Here is an 11703-nt window from a genome sequence, read left to right as displayed (position 1 = left end):
TATCCATAAAAAAAAAAAATCGTGAACAGTGCCGCATGAACAGTATCTCGTGAACAGTTCAGCATGGACAGTGCTGCGTGAATAGTATTTTTAAGGTTTCCTTTTAAAATTAATTTTGCATCTTTGTGGTTTAATTCTCCTTAAATCCACAAGTTTTACCTATTCCTTTTTCCTAAAAAAAAAAACAACTCCAACCTCCTCTTAAAATCTTTCATTTTTTTTCTCATTATTTGTGTTTTGGAAGTCTAAAACAAGTTTTACCCCATCGGTGAAAATTTTGCCCAAAATCAAAACTCGGCTTTCGTACACATTGCCTTCTTACTCTTGAAATTAAATTCTCCTTAGTTGTCATATTTGTGAATTGCTTCTGAAATCCTGATATTGCTTTGATTAGTTTGATAAGAACATAGTGAGGATTGCTAAGAGTGGAAAAAGGCAAGAGAGTGTGAGCGTATTAGAGGGTAAAAGCCAATAATTTGAGTGAAACACGAGTGGAATTGAGTGGGTCATTTTTCTTGAGTGAAACACGTAAGCGAGTGAGGTGAGATCCTTCCACATTATTTCTAACGTTCTTTTGCAAATAATAGCTATGTCTCACAACCTAGAACAAAACACAAATAAAGAGGATCAATCCGCAACTACTCAGAATTTACAAATTCAAGCATTGATGGGAGAGATGAGAAGGATGATGAGGGCTGAATTAGAGCTCATCCACGAGCATTTGGATCAGGTGTAGAACACACGTGCAGGGCAGCCACAACCCATTCCCCAAGCACATAGGAGAGAAAGAGCTCCAATTAGAGGAGAGATTGATGACTATTAAGGAGAGGACTTAGTGGGTAGCTATAGGAGAGATGGACAAGGTAGGAGAGCTAGGAATAGAGATGATGGATTGAGTGGCATAAAGATGAAGATTCCACCTTTTCAAGGAAAATCCGACCTAGAAGCATTCCTTGAATGGGAGAAGAAAATGGAATTCATTTTTTACTGCCATAATTATTTAGAGGCAAAAAAAGTAAAATTGGTTGTGATTGAGTTTTCTGACTATGCTATTACTTGGTGGGATCAGCTTGTTATAAGCGGGAGGCGAAATAGGGAACGTCCAATTGAGACATGGGATGAAATGAAATCATTGATGAGAAAGCGTTTTGTACCTAACCACTATTATCGAGACTTGTACAAAAAATTACAACGTCTTACACAGGGTAGCCGAAGCATTGAGGATTATTATAAAGAAATGGAGATTGCCATGATTAGGGCAAATGTGGAGGAGGATAGAGAAGCTACCATGGCACGATTCTTAAATGGACTTAATCGGGAGATTGCAGATAAGGTTGAGTTGCAACATTATGTGGAGATTGAGGAAATAGTCCGTAAAGCCATCAAGATTGAGCAGCAACTCAAGAGGAGGGGTAACACTCGTGCAACCCCAAACTCGAGTTCTACTCCTTGGAAGCCGAGCCGAGCCCCCCAAGCACAATACACAAGGTAACACCGTAACTCCTACTATTATGAATCATGACATTAAGTGTTTTAAATGTCAAGGCAGGGGGCATATTGCAAGTGAATGTGTGAATCAAAGAGTTATGGTATTGCGGGACAATGGTGAGATTGTAACTGAAGATGAGATGGAAGAGAATGAGATACCACCATTAGAGGATGTCGAAGATGAAGAGTATATAGCCCTTGGGGAATTGGCTTTAGTAGCGAGGAGCGCTTTGAGTGTGGAAGTAAAGGAAGACGAAGCAGCGCAACGGGAAAACATTTTCCATGCTAGGTGCTATGTTCAAGACAAAGTATGTAGAATGATTATTGATGGAGGAAGTTGTACTAATGTTGCTAGTACTATCATGGTAGAGAAGTTAGGGCTTCCGACACTTAAACATCCGCGGCCATACAAACTACAGTGGTTAAATGACAGTGGAGAGGTGAAAGTAAACAAGCAGGTACTAGTGACTTTTCGGATTAGCAAGTATGAAGATAAGGTGCTTTGTGATGTAGTGCCAATGCAGGCTGGACACTTGTTACTTAGGCGGCCTTCGCAATTCGACAGACGTGTGAAACATGATGGCTTCACCAACAAATATTCATTTGTATTTAATCAACACAACATCACTCTTGTTCCATTGACACCAAAGCAAGTTTATGGAGACCAAGTGGGCCTACAGAGAGAGAGTGAGGAAAAGAAAAAGAGAGAAAAAGAGAGTGAAATTTAAAAAGAGGCCGAGGAAAATGTGAGAGAAAAACCAAAGAAAAATACGGCCATTGAGTGAAAATTAGATGGAAAACAAAAGAATTTCTACGTGAGAGCGAGTGAGAAAAAAAAAGCATTGTTTTTACATCAGCCGATGATTGTACTTTTGTACAAAGAGGCATTTTTAAACACTAACGAATTTGACCCTACTTTGCCTAGTTCTATTACTTCTCTTTTGCAGAAGTATGAGGATGTCTTTCCTGAGGAAACACCACATGGTTTACCTCCAATCCGAGGGATTGAGCATCAGATTGATTTTGTGCCCGGTATAGCTATTCCAAATAGACCAACCTATAGGAGCAATCCGGAGGAGACCAAGGAACTTCAAAGGCAGGTTAAGGAATTAATGGAAAAATGGTACGTGAGAGAAAGCATGAGTCCATGTGCAGTTCCTGTTTTATTAGTTCCTAAGAAGGATGGGACATGGAGGATGTGTGTTGACTGTCGAGCCATCAACAACATAACGATAAAGTATCGACATCCATTCCTAGGCTAGATGACATGCTTGATGAATTACATGGGTCTTGTGTATAAAGAAGGAGATGAATGGAAAAATGCTTTTAAACAAAATATGGTTTGTATGAATGGTTAGTCATGCCTTTTGGTCTAACTAATGCCCCGAGAACTTTTATGAGTCTTATGAATTATGTCTTGCGAGCTTTTATTGGCAAGTTTGTTGTTGTTTATTTTGATGATATCCTCATTTATAGCAAAAACATAAACGATCATGTAGTATATTTGAAATATGTTTTAGATGTGCTTAGAAAAGAAAAGTTGTTTGCTAACCTGAAGAAGTGTCCTTTTTGCACCGACAAACTTGTGTTTCTAGAATTTGTTGTGAGTGCATAGGGTATACAGGTTGATGAGGAAAAGGTGTGCAATCCAAGAGTGGCCGAGTCCCATAAGTGTAAGTAATGTGAGAAGCTTTCATGGGCTTGCTAGTTTCTATCGACGATTTGTGAAAGACTTTAGGACATTAGCCACACCGCTTACTGAAGTAATAAAAAAAGATGTTGGATTCAAGTGGGGAGAAGCGCAAGAGAAGGCATTTCAAATAATCAAGTAAAAGCTGACCAACGCTCCTTTATTGTCGTTGCTTAACTTTAATAAAACATTTGAAATTGAATGCGATGCCTCGAGTATTGGTATTGGCGCAGTCCTAATGCAGGAAGGATGACCAATTGCTTACTTTAGTCAAAAGTTGAGTGGGGCAACCTTAAACTACCCTACTTACAATAAGGAGTTGTATGCATTGGTTCGAGCGTTAGAAACATGGCAGCACTACCTATGGCCTAAGGAGTTCGTGATTCACATCGATCATGAGTCCTTGAAACACCTTAAAGGCCAACACAAGCTGAACAAGAGGCATGCTCGATGGGTAGAATTCATTGAGACATTTCCATATGTCATTCGTTACAAGCAAGGTAAGGAAAACATTGTTGCAGATGCGCTTTCCCGCAGGTATGTCTTAATTTCAACACTTAATGCTAAACTACTTGGTTTTGAACATATTAAGGAATTGTATGCTGATGACCATGATTTTAGTGTTGAATACCAAGCTTGTGAAAAGATCGTAGTCGGTAAATACTTTAGGCATGATGGCTATTTATTTCGGGAGAATAAACTGTGTGTGCCTAACTGTTCTTTAAGAGGTTTATTAGTGAGAGAATCCCATGGAGGAGGGTTAATGGGGCATTTTGGAGTTGTAAAGATTCTAGCAGTTTTACAGGAACACTTCTATTGGCCACATATGAAACGAGATGTTGAAAGACTATCGAAAGTGCAACCTTATGGCTTATACACCCCTTTGCCAATACCTAGTGCACCTTGGACTGATATTTCGATGGATTTTCTACTAGGTTTACCGAGGTCTAGACAAGGGAAAGACTCAATTTTTGTGGTTGTAGATAGAATTTCAAAGATGGCACATGTTATTCCATGTCACAAAACAGATGATGCTTATAATGTTGCTGACCTATTCTTTAGGGAGATTGTGAGGTTGCATGGTATGCCCAGGACAATTGTTTCTGATAAGGATGTTAAGTTTTTAAGGTACTTTTGGAAAACCTTATGGGCTAAGTTAGGAACTAAGTTGTTGTTTTCAACTACTTGTCACCTTCAAACTGGCGGTCAAACAGAAGTTATGAATAGAACTTTATCTACTCTGTTGCGAGTTATCATTAAAAAGAACATCAAAACTTGGGAAGATTGTTTACCACTTGTTGAGTTTGCTTATAATCGTTCCGTTCATTCTGTTACTAAGTATTCATCGTTTGAAATTGTGTATGGTTTTAATCCTTTAACCCCATTGGATTTAACTCCATTACCTGTTTTTGAGTATGTTAACTTAGATGGCAAGAAAAAGGCTGAAATTATTAAACAGATACATTGAGCGGAGAACTGAGCAATATTCTAAACAAGACAATAAAGGGTGACATAAGCTAGTCTTTGAACCCGTTGATTGGGTGTGGTTACACATGTGCAAGGAACGATTTCCGGAACGAAGGAAATCTAAGTTATTACCTAGAGGGGATGGACCATTCCAAATTTTGGAACGGATTAATGACAATGCATACAAACTGGATTTACTTGGTGAGTACAATGTAAGTGCTATTTTTAATGTTTCTTATTTGAGTCCTTTTGATGTAGGTGATGATTTGAGGACAAATACTCTTCAAGAGGAGGGGAATGATGAGATTAAGGATAAAACTATCACAAGCACATGGGATGAGGCCTATTCAGATCCTATTCAAGTTCCCGTCGAACCCATTACAAGAGCTCGAGCAAAGAAATTCAAAGAAGCGCTTAATGGATTGATTCAAGCAACTTGGGCTGAATAAAATTCGTGGAGGCCTATTGAAGGAATCACAAATGATAAATGATAGTCACTTCCATGAAATAGGGAGTTGGCTTAAACATTATGGCTGTAAAATATATTATTTTCCTTTTTCAGATACTTTCTCGTTTCTTGAGGAGGCTATTAGGGAGTCAAATAAGTTATTTCTATTTTAATCGCCTAGTTTCCATTTAATTGATGTAAGATATTTAAGACAATTATTCCTATTTACTTAGATTAGGAAGCTGTACGTGGCATTGTTACACCAGATCTATAACAATACAAAGTCTGTTTTTAGGGCCAATAGCCTTCAAGTTCTGGTTTCCAGCCGATATACACTTATCCATCAAATACCAAATCCGAAAATTATATTTAAAAACAGTTTTTCACGATACCACTGGAAAACACGGCACTTATGGCCTTCAAAGTGGGTGAACATTGTAAGAAAACAATTCTATTTTACAAAAATTAGCTTTGGAGGATAAAACAAGACCTTTCTGATGCACAGGATCCTTAGGCTTAAGGCAAATGCAGAGCATACTCAGTTTAGAAAATTAGAGGAGAGCATATCATTATTAACCCAAATAATTTCTTTAATTCCTAGAAGAAAGAAGAAGTTTAGAACTACATGATGTAAAGAAAACTTAACAATATATTTTAAATTAACTCCTGCCTTACAAAGGGATAGAGAGATCCTTATATAGAGATCTCGAGGAAGGAGAGATAAGGTGGGTCCCTTATCTTTTCCAAAAGCATAATTATTAAAGCACACCACGCCAAACTAGAAAAAGTAGAAAACATACTTTAGACAAGACAGGACCCTGGTCTAATTATTAAAGCAAACTTTAAAAAAGCAAAAGCTAAAGATTCCCATGCATGTCTGCAATCATGGAGTGGATGGGTAGTGTGATGGGGACACATCACCAGTTTTTTTCTCATACTGGCGCTTGGCACGACGGATTTGCCTGTGATCAAGATAAGCTTCAGTTTGCAGATAGGCTTCTTCATCAGCATTAGTCATTTCTTTTGGGGCTGATGTAGTAAGAGGGTTTGGGTCTGTGACAATGTAATGGGGATTTTCAGTATGGAGAAGAGACTGAAAATCTTCCCATGGATCCTAAGCGTCTTGGAATAAGACGTTAGTGTAATCAGGATGTTGTTCCATGACAAGGATTCCTTGAGGACTGGAACTGGAACTTGGAGTACAAGTTTGTGTCTTTAGGACAATTTCCAAGGTGTGTGATGGTCCAACAGAGGTGTGGTGGATGTTTGTGGCAGGTGGCTGAACATTGTTGAGTTCTATGAGGTATGACTTGAGAACAGAGGTAACAAATGTATCATGGATGAGAGTATAAGGACGGGGATAAGTTTTCCATTCATAGGCCATATCTTGTGTCCAGAAGTCTCTTGTTTTTGAGTGCTGGAAGTAAGGTCTATGAACGATGAAGATTGTAGTGAACATGTATGCTTCTTGTTTTGGCATCTTGTCTAATCCGTGAAAAGTAGACATATTTTTGAGTTGTTTTCGCCACCACGTGAGTGGTGAATACCATTCAAGAAGAGTCCAAAGAAGATCTGATGAGAACTTAGGAGTGGTGATGTGAGTGAGGACTGGTTTAATAGGAAAAACCAGCTTTGTGGCATACAGGGTTGTGAGACACCACATGTACCATAACTCATCTTCGCAGATAGTTAAGGAAGACAGGGTAAGACTTGTGAGAAACAAGTTTTCCATACGGAGGGAAGGAAAGCAATCAGGCTTTTTACTTTGAACATTGAAGAAATACCGGTAAAGGAATTTCTTTGCAAAGTCTTGGATCTGGTAGGCTGAATGAAAAGGAAAGTTCATGGGGAAAGTTCTTTGGTTGAGAGCTTTGAAAGGAAGTTGACGGTTCATGGCTATAACTGGGATGGTGTGGATGGAGGAAATAAGTAAAGGTCTATTTATAGTCGGACGTGTAAGGAAGTCTAGGATGAGGTTCTATTTTCCTTTTATGTGTTGGACAGTAAAATCATATTTAGCAAACCAGTTTTTGAGGTTGAGCAACTGTTTGTCAGGGAGCAACTTATTTTTGAAATCAAAGATTCGAGGAAAAGAAGAGTTGTCCATGTTGATAAGGAATTTATGGTTGATTAGATGAAAGTCAAACTTTTTAATTCCATACTTGACCGCCAAAATCTCTTTGTAGATCACATGGTAATTCTTTTCAGAGTCTTTGAATTGTCCGCTTGCACGTGCACAAAAGTGACGTATACCATTTATCTCTTCAAGAAGGATGGCACTCCAGTAATCATCACTGGCATTGGTCTGCAGAATGCATTGTCTAGTTGTGGAAATTCGGAGAGGAGGAGGTGACTGGGCTATCATCTTTAGTTGTTGGACAGCTTCTGTTTGTGCTGGTCCCCATGGAGGGCATTGTTTTCTGAGCATGCGGGACAGCTGGCTTGTGTGGATTGCAACTTTAGGGATGAAATCACAGACATAATTAACAATCCCGAGGAATTGCTGGATCTGCTTTTTGTTGAGATGTGTGTCCGGAAACTTTAATAATTCAGTTGCAATGTGTGGACCAGGCTGATAATGGCCATCTTTAATCACCATGCCAAGAAAGTCAATTGATTCTTTCGCTATGCTGCTTTTCTTTTAAGAAAGCATGATTCCGTGTTCCTGTACAATATGAAAGAAATCCAAAAGGAGCTTCTGGTGGCTCTCATGGTCAGAGGAAAATAATAAGATATCATCAATGTATACCAAAGCATGAGGAAGAACAGGACTGAAGATTTTTGTCATGGCTTTTTGAAATAATGAAGGAGCAACTTTAAGACCAAAAGGCATAACAGTCCATTGATAATGGGCATCAGGGATGCAGAAGGCAGTTTTGTGATGGTCAACTGGTGAAATACCAAGTTGCTAAAAACCAGCTTTTAGATCAAACTTAGAGAAGATACGAGCCCCTTGAAGATGGACAAACAGGGTCTGGATTTTTGGAAGGGGGAACTTATCATCTTTAAGGAAGGAATTAAGTGGCTGGTAATCAATAACTAACCTCTTTTTACCACGAACTAATTCAGATCTTTTTTCAACATAGAAGGCTTGACAAGCCCAATCTGAATCAGTAGGTTCTATGAGACCTTGCTGAAGCAACTGAGAACATTCTTGCTTAGCAAGTAAGAGGTCTGAAGGAGACATACCCGGGTGTGATGCTTTTGTCGGGTTTATGTCTTCGTTGAGTTTGAAAGGAAGGTGAATGAAGAATTGATCATTCTTCCAAAGAGGTGAAGGATGGTGGAACTGTGAATGGTTTTCTGGACAAAACTCTAGGAACTTCTGGGAAATATGACTGTATGGAGATGGTCTTTCTGAAAATGCATACAGACAAAGTGTATCTATATAAGGCAAGAACATTTGCTTGTAGCGAACTCCAGAACTGGTGAGAAATAGGGTTTTAACCAAATGAAGAATGTCAAAACCTAGAAGTAAATCTTTATCTGGGAGTTTGGATGCTATAATCTTTTTCCAAATTATGCAATTCGGAAAGAATTGAATACCAATGGGCTTTTTGGTAATCAAAGTGGTTTCAAAAGTTTATCCATTAACTGCTCGAAAAAGTTTCAAGTGTTTTTCCCAACAATTAGAGGGAAGGACAGAAGGATTAATCATACTGGTATCTGCACCAGTGTCAATAAACCCGATGATAGGAATAGGTTTATGAAATTTAGAAGGAAGGATAGACATCTTTAGAGAAGGTCTAGGAATGGCTGAAACATGGTTGACAGTTTGAACTGTAGAAATGACTGAAATATCATCAGAATCAAAAGATTTTACGATCATGAAGGCAGTATGATCATCTTGTTTTGACTGTTCTGAAAAATTTGATTCGACATCTTCATTCTCAGATAACAGTGAAGAATGTTGAAGATATTGTATGAGACGAACAGGTTTGGCAGACTTGTGAGGACAATTGCGAGCAAAGTGACCGCGTTTCTTACAGATGAAACAACGGTTGTACTTTTTCTTTCTGTACTGGGAAGCATCCTTTTTTCTGAAATATCGGAGAGGGTTTTTAGAGGATGATTTTCCATGGAAGTGTTTCTGGAAATGTTTCTTCTTCCTGGTCGGACAAAGACACTTCTTTTCATCTTTGCACTCTATCCTGAGATAGGGTTTTTTACAGGCTTTAGAAAAGGAGTTTTTGTCTTTCATGAGATCTTTGAAGAATTCTTTTTGCTCACAGATCTTGTCAAGACATAGCATTGCCATTTGGAAAATCTTTCCCAGAGAGATATCAGCTATGCTGAGATTAGTGGCTGTGGGTTTCCTTTGAAGATCAGGTTGTAACTCAGAAGGAAGAGAGGCTATGAAGACATGTTTGAGAGATGGCTCGTTGAACCGATTTAGCTTATAAAAAAGAATAATCATCCTTTTTTAATGAGATTCCAAAAGGTGTCTTTTGAGCAAGAGCACTTCATCTGATGATACTCTTTTCTGTCTGCATCGGTAGACGCAGTCTTTTCACCAATGAATTGTTCATGGATGATATTGAGTGTTGTGCCAATTGGAGATTGCATGAATTGGAGCTGCTGGTATTCTCCCAATCTTTCTAACCAATCACGTAAAGAACCCGTTGATCGGGCCATGAATTCACGGAGAACAACTTGAGGTTGAGCATTAGGTTTGGTTCCTTGGAGGTCAATCCATGCAGCAAATTCTTGAAGTCGAGCAGGCCATTTGTGATGGGGAATGTCATCAAATGTGAACCAAGATGCTGAAGAATGTTTTGTTGAATGATCAGGAACTGGTGGAGGCATTGATGGCTCTGGTTCTGTTGGAGATGCTTCATTTTCAGCATTAGAAGAATTGTCTTCAACAATAGGTGTGGCAGTTGAAGTGCTTGGATCTTCAATTTTGGTGGCCATTAATATGCTTGTAATGTCAGTGGAGGTACCGACTAAGTTTGTGGATGAGGAAAAGAAAGATGAGTTGGACTCTGATGGGTTTGACTCATAGATTGTTTCTGGCTCAGAGGAGTCAGAAGATGTGTTTTGGACAGTATGATAATGATACTGATCCATTGGGCCTTTGTCTTTTTTGGGAGGTTCAGGAGTGGCTTTTGGTGAATCTTCTGGTGGTACCGGAGGAACAGATGAAGATGAAGTGGCCTTTGACTTTGGTTATGAGATCTTGACTTTGGATTTTGATTTTTTAGGTCAAGATGGCTTTGGTTGAGGAGTTGGTTGAAGGTGTGAGAATCTAAAGAACTAATTGTAAACAGGTTGTTGAGGTCTGGATGGTGTGTAGAAAGGTGCATAAGTTTCAAACACTAGAGGGGGTACTGGTGTGGTTTGTGTTTGAGTAAAAAGGGAAGGTTGAGTCTTTTCAGCATCAATTCTTGCCAATTTAGCTTTGAGCTTTCTGATTTCTGCTTCTTTTTTATTAAACTCTGGACCCCGGATGTGGTTGTTGATCATTCGTCTGAGATCAATGTCTAGCTCAGAGATACGATCTTGTAGATGTATGTACATCTGATCAAGACGATTGCTGATTGAATCAACTTTAGTTTCTGTCTAGGAGACTTGACTGGCAACTCAATCAATTTTTTTTCCGAGTTGTTGAAGAGTTTGATTCTGAGCATTGGCATTTTTGGTTTGCCAATTTAAAACAGCTTCATACTGTTTTGCCAATTTACTTAGATTTAGATTATTTCCTATTAGGGAAGATTTAGATTTAGATTTAATTCTTTACAAAACAAAAGAGAAGTTTTTTTGATGTAATTGGTGAGAGAGTTAATTCTCTTTGGTTCTTGAAGCCCAACAAATATTCATTTGTAAGCATCAATTCATCACTCTTTATTCCATTGACACCAAAGTAGGTTTATGGAGACCAAGTGAGCCTACAGAGAGAGTGAGCAAAAGAAAAAGAGAGAAAAAGAGAGTGAAAATCAAAAGAGGCCGAGGAAACTGTGTGAGAAAAACAAAAAAAAAATGCGGCCATTGAGAGAAAATTATAAGGAAAACAAAAGAATTTCTACGCGAGAGCAAGTGTGATAAAAAAGCATTGTTTTCTCATCAACTAATGATTGTACTTTTGTACAAAGAGGCATTCTTAAACACTAATGAGCTGACCCTACTTTGCCTAGTTTTGTTACTTCTCTTTTGCAAGAATATGAGGATGTCTTTCCAGAGGAAGCACCACATGGTTTACCTCCAATCCAAGGGATTGAGCATTAGATTGATTTTTTACCCGGTACAACCATTCCAAATCAACCAGCCTATAGGAGTAACTCAGAGGAGACAAAGGAACTTCAAAGGCAAGTTAATGAATTGATGGAAAAAGGGTACATGAGAGGAAGCATGAGTCCATGTGCAGTTCTGGTTTTATTAGTTCCTAAGAAGGATGGGACATTGAGGATGTAAGTTGATTGTCTAACCATCAATAACATAATGATAAAGTATCGACATCCCATTCCTAGGCTAGATGATATGCTTGATGAATTACATTGGTCTTGTGCATTTTCTAAAATTGATCTGAAAAGTGGACATCATTAGATTAGAATGAAAGAAAGAGATGAATGGAAAATTGCCTTTAAAACAAAATATGGTTGTTTTACAAGCT

This window comes from Citrus clementina, unplaced genomic scaffold (assembly GCF_000493195.1).
Source record: "Citrus clementina cultivar Clemenules unplaced genomic scaffold, Citrus_clementina_v1.0 scaffold_6, whole genome shotgun sequence".
Classification (NCBI taxonomy): Eukaryota; Viridiplantae; Streptophyta; class Magnoliopsida; order Sapindales; family Rutaceae; genus Citrus; species Citrus x clementina.
The sequence above is the reverse complement of the archived record's forward strand: the minus strand, read 5'-3'. Positions refer to the sequence as shown.